Below are 21,568 nucleotides of genomic sequence, written 5' to 3'. Positions count from 1 at the left end.
CAGGAAGGGTGGAAATGTGCTAATTGCTGGAGGAAATGTTGATGATCCAGCGCAGATGATGGAGAAGCGGCGAGCGAGAGAGTCCAGCTCGAATGTGCAGTCGTCGTGTAGGTGGATATCAAGGTTTGTTGGTTTACTCCGCGTGTGGGCGTGAGCAGCAAACCTCAGACGGTTCCCCTTCCGCACACACTCTGAGTAACCTCACCATCCTCCGTCACACCTCCACCACATGCAGCATCGCCACCAGCGTCATCCTCTCCTTCCTCCGTCCTTCCTCCTCCTCCTCCTCCTCCTCCTCAGGGTTAGAATAACATGCTGGGTGAACTATGAACTCTGTTTTAGTCAGAGCAGAGACGCCAGCATCCAGCAGCATGAACAGAAAAAAACAGTGTGATTTCTAGAAACAGAAGAGTTTCAGTCTATCGCGTGCCTTCTTGAATAACAAGCAACTAAATCTATCACAGGGAATTTAAATTGATTGGGTTTAAACTGGGAAGCCTGCACGAGATGATCAGCATCCAAAAGGGAATCATACAAATAGTAAACAGCCTTTTCACGGTGACCCAGAGTGTCTAAGACACCAAGAAATCTCAGGTTTCAGTAGTTTTTACTTGTGATTGAGCAGCATCCAATTCCCTCAGCTCAGTGTCCTTTTCTCTCAGTCACAGTCCAGATTCTGTGTTTTCTCAGATGTGGTTGTATTGTCCTAAATGTCGCGTTCTCTGAAATGTTGTTGTGTTTTGTGAAATGTTGTGTTTCAGGAAATGTTGTGCTTTGCTCCTCAGGGCCCCTGCACACTTTCACAGCACTTGTACGGACGTCACTGAAAACATCAACAATGGATCCGTTTTGATTTTGCGACAGTGAGCCAACATGCACAACACCAGAACCCCTGACAGTGACGCGGCTAAATGGAATTCAGCCATCAGCCATTTCAACGTTTGGACCTGCAACACATCAAAAGGACTTCTATAAGAGAAAGAATCTACGAAAACTCACACAGCGACGCCTCTAGTCTGTCGCCTACTTTAGTGCAAACATCTCAATACATATCGGCGCAGCAACGACGGGAAGCCACACTCGATAGGTAGTTAGGTTACATGAAAGGAAAACATTAAACTTGAACTACAACAAATACACTCAACAACGAAATATCAAGGCAACGCTTGTTTTTGCTCCAACTTTTCACTAGCTGATGCAAAATGCATTTTATGAGTGCACGTACATTTACTACACACATTACAAAACATTTTGTGAATATAACATACCGTGAAACTAACGCTGACAATATCAATCTTTATAGGCACTTTTCAAATCATGTGTTACGTAAGCACTTCTCTGTTAAAAAGTCGCATTGCTTCAAATAATAAAAAAAATAACACAACACACTGATAAATTAAAGAACAAGGAAGTAAAAAATGTATGCGGATTTAAACTGTGCTGAACTAACTGCACGACTTTGTGATAAATGGGTGAAATAGCTGAATAGTAACAAGGCATTCATGAGGACATTTCATAGATCACACGGTTTTATTTATCCTTTTCTTTAAGTTATAATTAAATGAATCCAGGAGGCAAATTTGACCTTTTTTCCCTGGAGAGAGGAGTTAAAATTCACCTTCCATGAAGATTTAGTTCCACCTTGTTAACATTTTATCAGTTTACCTTATTAGAAAAGAAGTACTGATGATCTCTGGGGTGAATTTAGGTGGATTGGTCTCCAGAGGTCACATCTGTAGTCTTGCTCACATGCATTACACAAAGTACAAGAGGGCACTGCCTCCTTTAGCAGGGAGTTAAGATTCCACTCAGAGGGAACAGCATCACAATCCAGACATTTACAGTTCTTCCATCAGGGCCATGGAGTCTTGTGTTTTTAATCTGAATAAACAGATAAGGCCAGAGTGAGTGAGTGCTGGTGAGGCCTTCCACATGTAAAGGCAGTGTCCGCCTAAAGCTGACAGATGGGCAGGTAGGCTCTCCCTCTAATCCAAACAGATGACAGGGTTAATCCTCTAAAGTGATTCCCTCCATCAACTCTGCGTGAACCTCAGAGAGAGCAGCCAGCGTCACCGGGCGCTGATGTTGTTTGATGAAGAGACGACCGTGTGTCCTGACGCAGGAGCTTTCAGGCACTCGCCATCATCTAATGTGGCCCATAACAGGGTCACATGACACTTAAATGTGTTGTTGATCAGACTGCGCGTTCACGTGACTGAATATCTTGTTACAAGTTGCGCAAGAGAGAGGTGATGTATGAGAGGAGAAAAGAAGGTGCACTCAGACCAGTCGACCAATGTGCATGTTAAAGGAGTCGTTTGATAATTTAGAGAAATTCACTTCTCTGGTTTTCAGCCAAGACTTTTAGATGAGACGACTGATTCCACTGTTGTACAGTAATGTGAACATGAAGCTGGAGCCAGCAGCAGGTTTCCTAAACAAAACCAAAAAAAATCACTATCAGCTAATGTTGTTGCCACGTCTATGCACTGTTTATGATGTGTATTACATTGTTCTTGTTGCTGCCTGCGTGGGATTGTGATTGGATTTCTTGTCGCTGTGACCATTTTTGACCCTACCAATGGCGAGGTCTCACAGGTAAAACCAAATCAAATTAAAATGTGACATAAATGTTTTGTTGTTTGTCAGATTTTCGCTGAAAATAAATGTACAGGTCACAGAAATTTTAATTGCAGGCTTATATACAATTTGCGACTGCGGTTCAGGGGTAGAGCCAGGATCTTGTTATCAGAAGGTCAGTTGTTGTTGGGCAAGATACTGAGCCCCAAACTGCTCCTGGTCGGTACCTTGCCATAAGTGTATGAATGACAGTAAGTTGCTTTGGACAAAAAGCGTCTGCTAAATGTAAATGAATATATTAAATGTCCAGTTAGTGTTATCTAATAGTAACTTATTTATTCATCCATCCATCCATCTTGTTTACACGATGTCGGTGTTGTTGTTCAGGCTCTTATGAGCCGCCTGTGCTTCCCCTTCAGTCACGCTGACTCACTGTCTGCATCTGACTCATCCTGATCACCTCATGGAGATTATCAGGTTTATACATCAGGATCAACATTTGTGTGTGTGTGTGTGTGTGTGTGTGTGTGTGTGTGTGTGTGTGTGTGTGTGTGTGTGTGTACATTTTTTTTCTCAAGAAAGACACATAACAGGACATCATTGGGACGATTAAACAAACAATATAAAATGTGCCAGTGATTGAGTTTCAGAGGATTGATTGAGTTTGCCGTTGGACAGAGCCGGGCTGTTTGCCGTCTTCATGCTAAGCTATGATGCCGGCTGTCGCTTGTCATGCAGACACAGAAGTAGTAGGCTGACAATCTTCTCAGCTTACCACTGTCAAAAAATGTGAAAGTCTTCCCTTGAAGTTCTATTTAACCAAGAGTGAGAGCGGAGTTACAATGTGATGTTAATGGCACTAAGATTGAACGAGATGCTCTCACTGTCACAGTAAAACTCTGATGGTGATTCAAAATGGACATTTTCCTTCACCAAAATATGTAGAAGTCAAATAAACAACCGTGGCTGGAGGTGTGATTTTCAGCCATTTTAACCAATTTTTTCTCATGTTTTGTTTGTTTGTTTTTTAAGTCCTACCTTCCTTTCGTGTTTTGTGTCTGTGATCATTTTCACCTGACTATGATGTCACTCCTTTACCCTTTATCTCTATTCTTTCAGTATACCAATAAAGTGTTTTGTCTCTTTGCTGTGTTTACTTTCACCATTTCTTTTCCTTCTAAAACCCACAGAGAAATTGAGTGAAGCACAGGAGTCGAGCCATTTTGAGTCATGATCTCCCTCCTGGATTTTATATTCTGCTCTCATTTCTAATTCAGACTGCGATGGTTTTTAAGGCTAAACTTCTCTTTTTGTACCGTAAATGCTCTAAACTACCAACATGGGCCTCTGCAGCCAAATATATTATAAATAATTATACTGCAAGTAAAGCACGTTGAAAAACGAGTGTGGTAGTAGTAGTTTGAGAATGTTTTTTTATCGTGCAGCTGTATATTCATTTCAACAGGGGGCGTCACACCACCATAGACTAGTTGATTTTATATGTGAACACTTCATTATAGGCCCTTGTTCACTTCTTCTTTTAAACACACACACACACACACACACACACACACACACGTTGATCCTGATGTATAAACCTAATAATCTCCATGAGGTGATCAGGACGAGTCAGATATAGACAGTGAGTCAGCGTGACTCAGGTTGAAGCACAGATTGATCATCAGAGCCTGAACACCTACACTAACACGGCCTGCATTATGGTCTCGAAACGTGGTAGTAATTAGTTGGTTAGACTTAATTCTGACTTTATTACAGACCCCGAGTTCAAGTCATCGCGGTGTAAAAGGGGAAAAGAAAAACTGATATTAGTGTCTTACAAACTGAGAGCTCTACCCGTGTCTCTGCATCTGGGTTAAGGTTATGTTACAAACATTTCAGGCACTAATCCATCTGGGCCATTCAGGTAATACTCTCAAGGCATCACTGTAAGCTACTTGAAGCTTGCTCCTCTGTAATTTGACCATTAAAGTGTGCAGCATTAAGTGGCGTACAGTATGCGCTGGACAGAGACATCTCCATCTGCACACTTGAGCTGAGGGCGTATCTGCTGGTGCGCTTTTTGCTGAGTCACTGTCATCTGTACTTTGTTCTGTGGTAAACATCCGTACTGGACTGAAGTAAAATTCAGATGATCAAACTTATCCTCTTGTATTATTTTATTATATAATGATCAGGTCTTTTAGTTTTGGCTGTCCCACATGGACTGAGATTGGGCAGATGAGCCTCCTTTATAAATGTTCAAATACATTTCTCTGCTTATTCAGGTTTTTCATAAATACAGAGAGAGATCAATAGTTCTTTAAATACTGGTGTGATTTTGTAATATTTTGTCAGTGCATTTAGATTTTCGGAGATGATACAGAACAGCCAGATTCTGCTCTTAATCTTTGCTGAGTGGTTTCATAGAAATGCCGGCTCTGACTTTGATAGCAGAAGGAACGGGATGACTGCGGTCAGACTGAACAGAACTGAACACTCTGCTCAGACATACCAAAAGAGATTCCACTGACTGAACTTCACTACTTCACTTCTAATTCCTTTATTGAATTCGCGGGGATCTTTCAATGCACTAAAACTGAATTATTTGTCCCTTTCAACTCATTTTATTCTAATTTATCTGGTTTAACTTCAGTTTCATTTACGATGTTAAACAAAACTATACATATAAAGATGTATAAATTGTTAATGCATGTTAAAGGATAGAAAGAACATCATAATAACCTATGTTCCCTTCTAGATTTATGATTTATTTTGTACTAGATGCCTAATTTCCAGGATTTTGTCAGCACTCAAACTCACCACCAGAGGGTAGGTTCTCACTGCTTTAGCTGCTGCCAGGCTTCATGCAAGCTGTTGCAACCTCATTATTATCTCTTCATCTTCTGCTGAAACATCTCAGTTTGTTGGGACAATAAACATTAAAGGTGGTGTGAGCTGCGTTACATGATTTTTAAGGTGGAGAAACTGTATTTGTTGTAAGAGCTCATGCTTTACATTCTTGAGATCAAAAACCTGACAAGTTAGATCAAACAAACACGAGTCACCACACCTTCTGAACAAATATTAATCCATGTAGATGAACACATGTCACTGAACAAGCACAGAAAGAACAAAGACCCCCTCTTCAGTAAAGATTAAGAGAGCATTACACCCAGCATAAGCCTGAAGAGGTTGCCGTGAAGCACATTAAAAGACAATCGGGCCTTTTCCCCTACTCCAGCGAAGGAACAAACAGTGAAGTGCCGTGGACAGACACAGGCTCAGCTGAATGTGAGCTTTGTTTCATTGTCAGACTGGTTCACATTGAGCCCCACACACAGTAAACATCTGTCAGGCTTTTTGCGCTCAACACCGAACTGACTAATAGTCACATGATGAGTCGAGCACAAAACATGACGGTGAAGGTCTGTTCCACTGACACATTTTTCCTGTGGATGATTTTTTTTTTTTTTTTTTTTTTTTGCCGTTAGAGACCAAGAATGAGAATATGTTTAACATGTTATTCCCCTTTGTGATGTTAAATGCTTTATATAAAATGTGTATGATAAATCTGCTCTTACTTAAAACACATATGTGATAATACGACCTCTGATCTCCTTTCACATTTGTCTAGATTTAGTATTAGTCCCTATCTTTCTAGCATTCAGTCATTCTTATCTTCTATGTTCTTATCCCATGTGTTGTTATCTTATGTTACATGTTTTTACGTATGTATTTAACTTCTAATCTTATACGTAACAGTCATGCAATCATTGCCTCTTTTGTCTTTTGTAGCACACTGAGTCTACGCCCGTCATGTGAAATGTTACGCTATATAAAGGAACTTTACTTTACATGATGATCACTTTGCTTGTCAACTTAAATTTAAGGATTGTTACACTGAAAATCAACAGAACCTGAATCCAATGTTTAATAACTCAGGATCGGAGCTGTAGACACTGAGGTCATGTCCATGGTATTAGTGTATATCTTCTGTAATCAATCCCTGCCGTTAGCTTGAAAAAGGGCTCACACAATTTGAGGACACCGGCTTGAGTGTGACTGGGTATTGATATCATTTTTGTGTGAACTTATCCTTTAACTACAGACAGTGAAAAATACCAAGCAATGAAGCAGAAGGTTGAAATACTCTCCGCAGATGAACGATAAAAAACAGAATGAGTATCTGTCCACTCCGAACTGGCGAGGCTTCCACATGAAATACAAATCGTTATAATCCTTTCCCGTAGACGTCACCTCTGTTTCTATCCTGTGACAGTTTTAGTACAGAACTGTAGACATTCATAGTCATTTATGACTTCAGTACAATTAGACTTGATAGATATGTGCTACTTGTGTGTCCCATCTGTGAAATCAAAGATCATTTTGTTGTTATTAAGTTGGAGATGACCTGTGTGACAGTAATTAGCAAACTCGTCCACTCATCCATAGTTCTTGGTTTCATTATCAGTGATCAAACCAACAATAAGTGTTTCATCAGCGAATTTAACATACGTGAGGTGAAGGGGGACATCCTGGAAAAAGGAGTTAAAGGGGGTATAGGGAAATACTTGTTGGGCATATTGTCAGTTACGTGTACTTTTTGTAAAGTAATTGTAACCCACGGTAAAAGGGTTTCATCTAATTTCATGTATCCAGGTTCTTCCTGATCCGTCTCAGTTAACAGCCACTAAGAGTTTCCCCTTGCTCAAACGTATTTATGTAATCCGGAAGCCACGAAACTACATTGTTCATCTTTTGAGTGGAGCTGAAATCTCACCACTTTCCGGTGTGACTATAGGGAAGGAAGTTCAGGGCAGATCACATGAGCAATGTAAAAAAAAAAAAAAGTCTGACTTGCTGACATCCCTTTTTTTTCGTTGGCCTCTGTCCAGCAACCCGTTTCACTAGAAAAGGCTCTGTGGACTGCGGTCTAAGGTCAATCTGCACTGGGAGCTTAGTACTGTCGTGGGTCATTGTGGTCTGAGCTGCTGGATTAGCAGGTATAAAGAAACAGTCAAAAGAAACTCGATAACACCTTGTTATTGTCAGAAGGTTTAGCATTTACAGGCAATTAAAGTACAATTTAATACCATTTAATACTATCAATTTATGACCCATGAGCTGTTTTACGATCAGTGATCCCTGTATAGATCTCTAATTTAAAGGAATAGTTCGACATATTGAGTAATCGTGCTTATTATGATTAATAATTCAGTTTTTCTGTGTGACAATCAAGGCACGTCTGAGGGTTAAAAGTAGCAAAATATCCATGTAATTTAGCTGGATTTACCTCAACAGACTTTGACACAACATGACATATTGATAGAAAATCAATCAGTCCACATACACATAGCGGCCATTTTCCTGTCATGTCATGTTATGTGTTGTGCTGCTGTCCCAGTTTACAAGTCATATAAACATGGAGAATCTGACAAATTGTTGTTATTCATTTCACCGTTTCCTGATTGACGAGCAACCGAGAAGACACTGGGTAGTAAAAATTTGGAGGTATATCTGACCATATTTCAAGGTAAAGCAGCATATTAGATAACCTTATGTTAGCTAGCTAACGTTAGCATCCTACCCCTACCTAGCTAACGTAACTGTTTGATAGTGTTCCATTATACAATGGAAAATGCATACATTTACATTTCTAAAATGTCAGTGCACATTGGACACATTTATTTAAGTCCGGAAGTAAAACAAACTGGATACAATCACACAGTAAGGTTAGCTTGGAAGTGGTTCACTGCAAACGCTCAGTATCTGACTCACTGAACACTAATGACAAATTACAAATTGTGAAGAATCTTAATGTCTGACACATTAACATGAAACCAGCATATCATTAGCAACAGTATGTTGTTTTTAAAAGAAAATAACACTTTTATTTACCCAAAATGAATGATTGGCTACCTCAGTTCTTCATGTACTCATATGAGCCAGCTGACCTGACCTTATCCAAAACACTCTGCAGCTCCTAAACATACAAGCAACATTTGTATTTGTCTAACTGACTGCAATGGCTACACACTTTGCTTCCTGACTCATCAGCAACTGAAAAGACAATACCACATAGATAGTGATTAACCCAGGGGACATCGGGCAGTACTTTAAGGTCAAACAACATAACTGATGACAATTTGTTTCTCAGACAGCAACTCCTGTTTGCATTTAACCACTTCCTTCCCTAACTGTTTAATAGTGTTAAAATGTTTCACACAGCTGAGGTGACCTGCATGGTCAGGCGATAAATCTCCTTTTTTTTTCACTTTAGTATTTTATATAGTTATTTGTTAAATTCTAAGTCCTAATCAGAGCAGCGTAAAGTAACAGCATCTTCAGAAACACGCGACACGAAGAGTGATGACATACTCTATTAAACCATGTTATATAAAACTTATCCCAGTTTTCTTTGCTCACTGAGCAGAGATCAGCGTGCCAGCTTTCAGTCAGATAGTGAGTTTGGCACAGACACCCCGAGGCCTGATTCTCTGCCTGTTATATGGCCATATTGCGAGGCCAGATGGCTGGACACGCAATGAAAGAATAAATTCCTCAACACAAACTGGAATTCACTCTTGATGCAGAATGTTATCTCTTAAGCCAGGGAATTACCAAATTTCTGGCTAATTGATTTAGTCTGCGTCGGAAGTCTGTGTGTCTTAGATAACAACGCAAACAGTCTCAGCTTGACTCATCTGCGATGCGAGTCGATGTCTGCGGCACCGCTGCGTGAGGATCTCTGAGATAACATTACAACCTTGTGACCTCTAGGTGACAGGTGTGCTCTCTCTTTTGGTTGCAAGCAGACAGCAGAACAAGTCGGTCAGACAACACAGACAATAATGTCCAAGAGAAAATGAAATTAAATTGCAGAAGGGGGTTTAGTATGTGAAAGTTTTCATAGGGAGTGTGAAAGTACTGGACAGTTTTGATGATCAACATTTGTAAGCATCACACCACTAGATATTTTTAAGGAGACCTCAGGACAATTTCCAGTTGTATTTTTTTTTCACAGTAATTGTGTGCATTTAAATAGTCAGAAAACAAGAGCTTAGGTGGATAAACAGGAATTTTCAAAGATCTATATGCATAAAACTACATAAATTTACTTTTCTTTCTTTTTTATCTTTTTATTTTTTGTCACCTGACATTTTATGTGTGTGGCATTTGAACACACCTGTTTTCCACAGCACTTACTTGGAAGGACTGGTGGTTCACCCACATGCAAAATTATGTGTGTGTATGTACTGCAGTAAATGTGCAAATGTGGTGTTATTTTCATGCACTTTGAAATGACTGGTTGGTTTTCAGGGCTTGTTTCATGGCAGAAAAAATCTTTGATGATGATGATCAACCTAACAGTACGAAAAAACTGCATGTCTATGTTAAGCCGCACTAGTTTGGTATCTGTACCTGTATAAAGAACGGCATCTGACGATTATTAATATGTAGATCATTTTTCTGATATTTAGTTTGAAAACTGAAAAATGCCTCATGCTTTTTCCAGAGCCAAAGTTGATGCCTTACATTTCTTATTTTGTCCTACCAAAAGTCAAAAACCTGCCGAAACATTCAGTAAACTATCATAGAAGACAAATAAAACAACTGACTGTTTCCACCATTATATGAAGGTAACATGGTGGTGAATTGAGTAACAAGTCAACTACAGGACATGTGACCGCCTCCATGCCTGTCAGACAGAGCAAAAAGATAGAGGCTTTCTACATAAAGATAAATAAAATATTAGCATGATTCAAGCAGTATTCAGCAGTAATTCTCCCTCACATGTACGGAAATGTATGATAAATTTCAAGTTATGGTGGTTTTGGTTGGTCGTCACATGACAGTAATGAGCTCCCAGGTCTGCCTCTCTTTATCTTCTCTGGATGATACGTGCAGGCTCACTAAAGTTTCCTCTGTCACATGCAAGTCAGGCACAGTGGTTTGTAACCGTATGTTGATCTATGTGTGCACTTTCCCTCTTATGGACTCCATGCCTTCCAGCTGGGACGGCAGCTGCACACATGAGAGCAGTGAGTCCACACAGTGCATGATCCTACTCGGAGTATCATGAGGAAAACTGAAGACTACCTTTTGTTGCTGAAAAAAGCTCCAGGCCACGTATGCACAAGTTTGCACATACATGTAAGATATACTGCAGCTGTCCCAGTTTGAGCACAACCAGTTCAGTCCATGTCCAGTTTTCAGTGATGGCGCGTGTCAGGGTGCATATCCGTAGAATGATCTTTCATGGACTCTCACCACAAATGAGCCCGACATCCCCCAAGATGCAAAACGTCCAGAGAGAGCTCACCATCCGAACATTCACTATGACCGTCCTGCATGATTAATCTACTAGATCAAGCAGATGCACCTTGAGCGCTTAAAAAAATACACTGACAACCTGCTCGCTGTGTGTTCAACAAGCCGACTAGGCTGCCTCTTTATGGAGTTCTATGTACCTGATTTGATAAAGTGGGCACAGAGACCAGAAGCAGTGATTGCCGTTGGAATATAGAGTTATTTAACACTCATTTTAATGAGAAAATAGCACTTAAAGCAGCTTTAAGATCTGTCTCAAACGATACTTGGTTAGGGTGAGGAAAAAGATCATTTTTAGGCTTTAATTAAACAGATTTAGTGCCACACAGACAACTAAAAAAAGTAGACAGAGTGTTGGTCTTCCCTCTTGTCAGAATTGTAAAATTTCAATATTGATTTTTTTCGGAGAAAAGAACATCTTGTCCGTGTTTCATTAAATGTTGATACAGACAGTTGATTATTGATCTTGGAACCAGACTTAAAGTGCTTCAAGGCAGCAAGCGGTTGAAGCCAACGCCTCACTTGTTTTCAGTGTAAACGGAGCAGCTAGTGCCGAGGAGGAGGAGGAGGAGGAGGAGGAGGAGGACAGCTGCTGCTACTGTAACTCTGTACCTCTCTTTTCAGAGTGAGGGAAGGAAATTATACATTGTAAAGTTTAAAAAAAAAAAAAAAGAAAAAAAAAAGAATACAATACAGCACTTACAATTGCTACGACCTGGATGAACAAGAACTTTCATGGACATTTTGTTTTCAATTTTGGGGGGAATGCTCAACTATACTATAAGGGAACATCCAGAAAATCATATTTGTGTCGTTTTGCTGATTCCTCCCTCAATCTTAAGTAACAAGCAGCTCTATTTAGATGAGATCACAGTAGCCTTGGATGTTCAGCCTGGTGGAGTCGGAGCTGTTTAACTGCTGGAACCTGTTCTGCGGTTCAGAAACTGTGTGACTGGACAGTGACACTCTCTTCACTCATTTGTCTTCCCCCAGCGACAACTGCAGAATGGTTTTGCTGGCTGGGCGCTGACGGGCGAGTTGAGCTGGCTGTGGTAGAGGGAGAGAAAACTGTCTGTCATCATCAAAAACGGATGACACGAGAGAATATTTGCACAGCAGTCTTCTGAGCAGTTTTCTTAGTCATAGAATTAAAAAAAAACAGCCTCTGGTGCAGAGCTGATTTTATTAAAATCCTGTATAAGAACACAGAATGTAGTTATTGGATGTGCTCATAAGAGTGTCAAAGACACGGCACATCGAGAATTGAAGCCACACTATGAACTGTTTCTTCACCTCCACCATCACTCCTTGTTTCAGGTTTCCACAGGATGTGGGAATTCAGTCACACAAAGAAAAGCGTTGAAGAGGCAGACAGAATTCCCAGATGACATGATTAAATATTTAAATTTGATTATTTAATGTTCTTGAGTTCAGTGAAACTGTATAAAATCTGTGAAACTCTATGACAAACTCTGTACATGCACGTTTATTTGAGATGAGCATATATGACGCAGATCTGCCTGCTTGTCATTGATAACAGGGAATGTCTGTGTAATATTTCATAGCACATTTTATATTTGTCCATTTGGGACCAAAGAAGCAACGTTTCCATCCATACAACACCAACTCGGCTAGTAAGAGTAAAAATGGCAAACGATGGCCATCAAATGTGGTTTAATGTTTTAATGGCAAAGTGGATAGATTTAACACAGGGCAGAGAGACAAAGAATTGGTGAGACGGAAGCATTTATGTAATTATTTTACTAGGCAGATGTGTGTATATATACCTAATATGTGTGTGTAGGAGGGGAACATCTTAAAAGCAAATAATTGAGTTATGTGCTGAGCCAGGAGTGTACTCCCAGCAGTGAGACTGCTGTTTTCACAGAACTCCTCTCGGCAGATATTACGTGAATCCTTGAGATAACGCTCATGCATGTGTGTGTGTGTGTGTGTGTGTGTGTGTGTGTGTGTGTGTGTGTGTGTGTGTGTGTTGGCGTGGGGAGGGATAAGTGCAACAGCAGCATTTGACTGGGTGTTTGTTTCCAAAGATAGATGTGAAGCATAAAATCTGTGAGCTGGAGGAAGAAGAGCTGCAAAACACATTGCGTAACAGCACAAATCAACAGCGTTTGTTGGCATCACAGTCACCGACCGGGCCTGAGCGACAAATTCTCACTGTATTTTAAGAATTGTAAAATGATCTTCTTAATCAGTTAATTTCTCTTTTGTCTGTTCAGTGTTTATTTAATGGCTTCGCTTCCAATAGCCACCGAGACATTTCGGTATAAAAAGTTAGTCAGGGGATCATCAGTTGAGCTTGATACATCTCGATATCTGAGGGCCAGGAACAAATTTCACGAAGTTGAGAACTTTGACCTGAAGGAAACACAAGCTGAAAAGCACAGGAATCACTCAATTCAGTCAGATTTATCCTCTGGGGATCATGTATGGATATCGGGACTCACTTATCTGGTCATTCACGAGACCATATTGCCGTGGCGGCCAAGAGGGTCGGTGAAAAACCTGTGAGCAGTCAATCAAGCTGAAACATTCGACGGTCCTGACGATATTTAACTGCCCCTTTGTGATGAGCTGCTGCCGTCCTCCTCACAATCTTTGCTCAAGTCGCTGATAACGGCTATTAAAAGACGACATTTATCTTCACTTTATGCAGATTGCATAACCCTTGAAGAAGGGGAGAGAGCAAGAGTGTTTGGCGCTGAGCTCCTCTATTCTTTTCCTGCAGCTGCTGTTACTCCTTTTATCAGTGGTTAACCTCCTCAACTCAACGATCAAAGTCTGAGAGGTTGGCGAGTGACGATACAGTCAATGAAACATTAACCCGAGTCTTTTTCCCCGACACTCTCAGAGAGGAAACATAAACATATATAAGCACATGTAGGTTCACTCGCTCTCTCTCGCCCCCTTATTCAAACAGGACGACAATACAGATTTCTTTTTCTAAATCATGACATGAAGACAATTATTTCACATGTTCAGTGGTATATTTATCAGTATTTATAATCAATCTTTTAGTCTTACCTTCTTTTTTTTTTTTAGTATTTTTCAATTTTCCGGGTATCAATTTTCAAAAATGGCATGGGGTGATTTAAAAAAAGACGTTTTCAGATGAAAGGTTGCATAACTTTTTTTGCAGAACCCCTGCGAAATGACTCGTTTGACTATCATTTCCTGTATCTTTGGTGTAGTATTATTGAGTACCTTAACTTTTTGTTTTTTCAGCACTCTGTTCTTGCACTGATGTTTATTTGACACCTCCCTTTCCCTGAGCATGATCGATAATGTTTCTCTTATCTCATTTAATGGCCTCATCAAAATCCCTCTTTATCTTTTTTTCTGCAACGTTCCGCACTCCACAGGTCACATTATGACATTTGAGCGGTCACCGTGACAAATTAGCAGACCGTATCAGATATTCTGCCAATGCAACTTGTAAACTGTGATTTTGTTGTTCTGTTGTGACATCTACTGCATGTCCGTCCGTCCTGGCAGAGGGATCCTTCTTTCTTCCATCCCTTGAATCGAGGCTCTAAGGACAGAGTGTGTCGTTCACTGTACAGATTATAAAGCCCACTGAGGTAACGTGATTGTGATTTTGGGCTATGTAAATACAATTGAAAAGTCTAGTAAGTGGACCTTGACTTAAAGGAATTGTTGGACATTTTGGAAAATTTTGCTTAGTTACATGCTTTTTGAGGATTTGATGGGAAGATCGACACCACTCTCATGTCTGAACAATAAACATGAAGCTACAGCTAGCAGCCAGTTAGCTTATCTTACCATAAAGACTTGCAAGACTGGAAACAACCTAGCTATTTTTACTTCTAAGAAAAGATAAAATGTGTTTATTAAAGAGCATTACAGGTGCTGATAGGTACTTTGTTTTTGAAATCTTGGGATAGAGCCAGGCTAGCTGTTCTTTTCCCCGTTTCCAGTCTCTATGCAAAGGTTAGCAACCCTGCTGCTAGCGTTAGCTTCCTATTGACCACAGTGACAGAGCGGTATTGATCTTCTCATCTATCCTGCGACAAGAAAGTGAGTTAGCATAGTTCCCTCGATTTGTTATTGATTTTAAGGACAAAACATATTGATCAAGGTCTCTGCTGACTGATTTTGAGCTGCAAAAATGACAAAGGCTTTTAGATAATGTTCTCCATCCGTAGAGGAGCATATAATCCGGATCTGAGAACACTAACGACCCAAACATTCGAGATCCGAGACTTTTCGTCCGGAGAAAAGTCAGAATGAGCACCTATTGATGCTAATAACTGCTGATAGGTTTTAAAAGTGCAGTGGACTCTGAATGAGCAAAGTACAAATGTTTGAGGACTTCTTCCCCCCGCTGCTCATCATCATCATCGTCATCATCACCACCACCAGAGAGCTGGTTAACATTCCAGCCCTCCTAATCTCTCTGAGGCTGTCAGGTCTTTTGTGGGTACGAACATGTGGTCAGATTAAAGGTTTCTGAGAGGAGTGTGGGAGAGGACAGCCCCGCAGTGAAGTCCAGGAAGATCCCTCTCTGAGCCACAAGTTTGGATTTCCCTCTTTTAAATAACAGGCTCATGTACTCATACCTTGGATTTCCTGTGTGTTGTAGGGGGTTGGGGCGGAGGGTTTCATAGTAGTTGTTGAGACATTTCACTCAACACAAATGTCTAGCACTAAAGCAAAAGTCAGTCAGGCAGGCGGTCTTTGGGTATCATGAATGCCTCTGCAAAATGTACAACCATTAAATGGTTGTTGGGATATTCTAATTGGGATAACATTGTTAAGAATACAATCGAACAGACAAAAAAAGGAAGAAAAAGTGTGGTACGTTTTCAGTTGCTGTGGAGTAATAAGAAGCCCTACATTTCATGGCGTAAACAAAGGCGGCTTTTAGAAAGTGCAGAACAAAGGAAGTGAAACAAGCAGTACGCATCATCCTCACTGAAGTCCTCCAGAGTCATCAGTTTATCTTTACAGCCCACAAACCTGTTAGTGTTTCACTTCAGTATTTCTTTATTTGTTGAATTAAAAGAAACCCTGTCAGACGATCAGGCTCACTGTCCCATCTGACAATCTGACTGACAAAGTAATGAATATATGAGATGTCACACATTTAAAAGTTCGGGTCAGTTTACTTTGAAAGTTTTTAACTTCTCTGGCATTTTGGAGAAGAAATGTTTTGGCAGAAACTGAGTGAATTGACCCCAGCAGCAGTGAAACCGCAGTCACTTGTCTGTAAATGGGACTGTACAGTTTGGCACAGTGGACTCTTTCTCTCTTAACAAAGCTCAGAGGTAGATTGATCACTTCATGTGTGTAGGTGTATATAGCTGAGTAGGAAGCTTAAGGGGATAACAAGACATAATACTACAATCTTTTGAGTTTGTTTATAGCCTAACCTTAGCTAAAACTGATTAAAGTGGTGTTTATTTGTGAAGATTATCTTGCTGATAATCCGAGTCTGGTGTCAGAAACTTGGGTTTGCCGCAGTATTTATATGCAATGATCCAAAATAATGATTATAATAATCCAATGAAAAAGCATCCCATACTTTTTTTTTGTCAAGGGAACCAGGCGATGCTAACCTCTGAGTTAGCCTACAAAAGTTTGTCATAACTACAGCACTCTATTGTGAATTTAGTTTTTTATTTTTTTTATTTTTTTTATTAAAATCCAATGGGTGTTTTAATGGTTTATTTAGCTTCAGATGTTAGAAGAAAACTCTGCAATATTTTATTTTTTTGCTCTTTCCAGTAAAGATACTATCTTTAACAATATAATACATATAAATTTGGCGTTAGCATTTCTAAGAACCTTCAGCACTTTGTTGTGTACTTTCCTGAGTTGTGTAATTACATTATCCCTCATTTCAGATTACTCCACTGCTCATTAGCCGGATGCTAGCGTTAGCTCCTCCTCCTGCTCTCCCTCAGCCTTTCTTGTTTGAAAGACTTTTGGCGGTTGAAGTTATATTGTATATTTGAAGTCATAGTTTGACATTTTGGTAAATAAATACATTTGCTTTCTTTTCCAGAGAGGACTGACACTCTCATATTTGTGCGGTAAAATATGAAGCTACAGCTAGTTAGCTTAGTTTAGCACAAATACTGTACACAGAGGGAAATAACTAGCCTGGCTCTGTCCAAAGTTTTTTTTCTAAATCCCTCTACTCATGTAATGTTATATCACAACCTTTCTAGTTTTTCCAGTGATCACCTGGCAACTGTTTCTGAGAAAACTGAATTAGCTTTAAGTATCTCGTGTCATCACGATGCCGCTTTTAGGGGAATAATCTGCTGAGCTCCCCTCTGCTGAGTGACGGCAGAGTTGGAGCTCCCGCACGTCACCGCCCATTCAAATGCTGCGTTAGCAAAGGTGACACCATGCAGGAGCTGAGTGACCCCTCACCCTTCCAGTCCAGTGTTCACCCCTCTCTCTCTCTCTCTCTCTCCCCCCTCTGAGCTCAACCCCATGTCCTGCTGCTGGCTGTGGCTGAAAATCCCAGGGACAAAGCCAGGGAGACAGATGGCCTGGTGCGACCACACACACACACACGCACACAGACTGTAGGACTGGGTACTCGACTTAAAATACCCCACATTGTCAGTTTGTTTTATTGTTAGGGGGCATTCGTGCCTGTTTAACTGTAAGAACAAATCTGACATGACACTTTTTTTTATTACTGTTGATTTTGATGGTTTCATATAAATTCATCTACATACTAGGATAGTCTTTAAAGGAAAAGTTTAACATTTTGCTCTTCCCTTTACAGCGGTGATTTAGATGACAAGATTAAAATGTTTTTCCAGTAAATAAACATTCATGAGTAACTTGTCTTGGCAGCGTGCCTGGCTCTGTCCAAATGAAACGAAACCTTCCTTCCAGCATCTCTAAAGCTCACAAATTAACATGTTATATCGTGTTTGTTTAATCTGTTCAAAAACCAATGTGTTAAAAACACCAGTTCACTGTTTTACAGTAAGTAAGGACGTTTAATTATATCTGGACACAGCCATGGAGTTCAGTGATGCATGAATGTGTTTGCCACAGCAGCCAAAGGACAGTAGCATTCTAAAAAACAATAACAATAGTTTAAAAAAAAAGAACAATAAAATTAAAAAGTAAGAAACAGAATAGACTCGTAAATACATATGAACATAATATTGTACAACACTAACATGTAATTATAAACAGTGTGGCAGTGAATTGCTATTTACAAATAATAAATATGGCCGCTCGTCCTGCGGGCCCTGGTTCATGGTTTATGTGCTCGTCTTCTCAAACTCGCCACCAGAAAAGCAAGTTTCCCCAAAATGTCTAACTTTTCTCTAAGGATTCTGGTGTGATTTGTTTCCAAAGATCACAACGTAAACATCCTTTATGCGTACTAAACTAACACCACGATCCTTCCTTACTTGAACTTCGTAGGAGTAATACATGTCACTACCCAATCTGAGTGACACATGTGCGAGTGCATCCGCCATCTTGGACAGCTAGGTAAGGCAACACCGCTGGGACAAACCACATGCACAATTGCAATAAAATCAGCGAGACTCATCCTCCATCCAGGTTTGTTGTGATTCCCTTCTGTAATCTTTTTTTTTAAAATAACCTCCATGGTGAAGGAAACACATTCTTCGTGTTAAACTACAATGTTTCGAACCAGCATTTACCAGATTTTATGATTGACTCATCACCTTTTTGGAGACAGGACTGGTAATACATGAGAGGCACACACTGTGGCTACATCACACACACAGGTGTCAGCAGTGGATCCATGCAGACCCTCTGGACTGTTTGCACACAATGAGGCTGCAGGAAAGGTGCAAAAAAAACCACCTGACTTAAACAAAGAGCACACAAAAGGAGCTGCTGTGTGCATGAACCTCTTTCTGTTCACATGAAAAGGGACAGAGTGGGAGGAGAGAGCAGCCCGGCAGCACTGAGGAATGCTGGGTAGAGCCCCGTTCTTGTTGCCTTTGGAATGCCCCAGGGCCTCTTACGTAAGTCCCGTTGGGCCGGCAGCTGCCCCGTCAGCCCCACAGTCAGCAGTCACCGCTGAAACTCAGCCACGGGATAAAGGCAGTATCCGCATCTTTACACCGCAGAGAACTGTTGTGAAATGCTGCAATTATGGACTTATGTAATTGAAGCATGACAGCTCCACGACTCACTCACTTTGTGTGTCAGACTTACCTCTAACCATCATTACTGCTCAGGTAGTCTGAGGTTTTGTAGCTGGGCCAGAAGACATGAGCCACAAATATCCGGTCAGACCAGATCGACGCCATGTTTGTTTGTTCAGGAGATTTCACTGACAATTTGACTAGTACCACCTTATTTTATCGAGTACATCAACTTGATTCATTTCTTAACCTCGATCCTGTTGTTTATTTATAACACTTGTTATAAACGTGAAGGTTCAACATGGTTTGCAGAAATGTATATTCTGCCAACATTTAGTCTGGCAGCTGCATTTAAAATTGATGGATATATTTCTTGAGGAATTTTAAAACAAGTTAAAAACAGGTTGAAGCTGCTATGTGTGAGAAAAGATGATATTTGACTCTCATTCCAAACACGTCGAGTAACTTTGCTCTGGGAAATGTACAAAATGTACATTTGTTTTCATAAATGTCTTTAAAAGGTTTTGGTGGAAGTAAAACACAGCTACGGCCAAACGGCTGCTCACACATTCACTCACTTCTGCATGCATCGATAACAAACCTATAACATATAAAACACTATGAAATGGGACATTTTACCCGACGAGCGCTTAGAGCCACATGCTGTTTTATGCATATACAGTTGAATTAGCATTTTAAACGTCTTCCCTCTGGATGCTGATATTGTCCTTGAAGAAAACTCACAACCTGTGATTCACAGAGCGGATAACCTACAGTCTTCAGTGCGTCCTAACTTCAGCTGGACTTAACAGGAAACTGGAATGTCGGCTAATAAAGTTAAACCGACCTGTTTGTTTCAACCTAAATCTCCTCAGTAATCTCCTTCACACTTCTGTGGCTACAGTGGATTTAATAGGCCAAAGAAAAACAACAGGTCAACGTTTGTGTTGGTACAGTGAGAAACTGGAGTTAAGTCATTCAACCAAAACTAAAGATCACAAGTTACACCAGTTTCTGTTTGTTACCACTGGCTCCTAGTCATTTTTTAGGATTGGTTCCATCGCTCATATGGAGGCAGGTGTTTTAAGGCCCTGGGTCTGGTTACTGGGTTTATTCACTGTGCTGAATGGATAAGCGTTCAAACATGAACCTACATCAGTAAACAGCTGCTGTTTGCATCTCAAATAACCAAAAGCCATGGGTGAGTGATGTAACCACAGGTAAAGTATGAAGTGTGCTTAAAAGTGTGTTGCTTTTTCTTTTTTGGGAAGTTTTTTTTTTGTAATTTTCCATATTTTTGTGTCTGTTTTCCTTCTGTGACAGTTCTGCACCACTTTGTGGTCGTTCTGGTTCTCTGTCGGTTTCGTTATTGATGTTTCAGCGAGGAGCGTAAGGCTGTTGTCCAGGGGCACCGTGCCAGCATGTTCTCCGTTGGCTCAGTCAGTAATAGCGTTGTCACGGTGCTGGAATTTCTTACTTCAATACCTTTACAGGCTTCTGTACTGTGTGTTGAGCACAGCAGCATCTTCAGTGCGTCCTAACTTCAGCTGGACTTAACAGGAAACTGGAATGTCGGCTAATAAAGTTAAACCGACCTGTTTGTTTCAACCTAAATCTCCTCAGTAATCTCCTTCACACTTCTGTGGCTACAGTGGATTTAATAGGCCAAAGAAAAACAACAGGTCAACGTTTGTGTTGGTACAGTGAGAAACTGGAGTTAAGTCATTCAACCAAAACTAAAGATCACAAGTTACACCAGTTTCTGTTTGTTACCACTGGCTCCTAGTCATTTTTTAGGATTGGTTCCATCGCTCATATGGAGGCAGGTGTTTTAAGGCCCTGGGTCTGGTTACTGGGTTTATTCACTGTGCTGAATGGATAAGCGTTCAAACATGAACCTACATCAGTAAACAGCTGCTGTTTGCATCTCAAATAACCAAAAGCCATGGGTGAGTGATGTAACCACAGGTAAAGTATGAAGTGTGCTTAAAAGTGTGTTGCTTTTTCTTTTTTGGGAAGTTTTTTTTTTGTAATTTTCCATATTTTTGTGTCTGTTTTCCTTCTGTGACAGTTCTGCACCACTTTGTGGTCGTTCTGGTTCTCTGTCGGTTTCGTTATTGATGTTTCAGCGAGGAGCGTAAGGCTGTTGTCCAGGGGCACCGTGCCAGCATGTTCTCCGTTGGCTCAGTCAGTAATAGCGTTGTCACGGTGCTGGAATTTCTTACTTCAATACCTTTACAGGCTTCTGTACTGTGTGTTGAGCACAGCAGCATCTTCAGTGCGTCCTAACTTCAGCTGGACTTAACAGGAAACTGGAATGTCGGCTAATAAAGTTAAACCGACCTGTTTGTTTCAACCTAAATCTCCTCAGTAATCTCCTTCACACTTCTGTGGCTACAGTGGATTTAATAGGCCAAAGAAAAACAACAGGTCAACGTTTGTGTTGGTACAGTGAGAAACTGGAGTTAAGTCATTCAACCAAAACTAAAGATCACAAGTTACACCAGTTTCTGTTT

This window comes from Acanthopagrus latus, chromosome 22 (genome assembly GCF_904848185.1).
Source record: "Acanthopagrus latus isolate v.2019 chromosome 22, fAcaLat1.1, whole genome shotgun sequence".
In the NCBI taxonomy this organism is placed as follows: Eukaryota; Metazoa; Chordata; class Actinopteri; order Spariformes; family Sparidae; genus Acanthopagrus; species Acanthopagrus latus.
Note: the sequence above shows the minus strand (reverse complement) of the source record.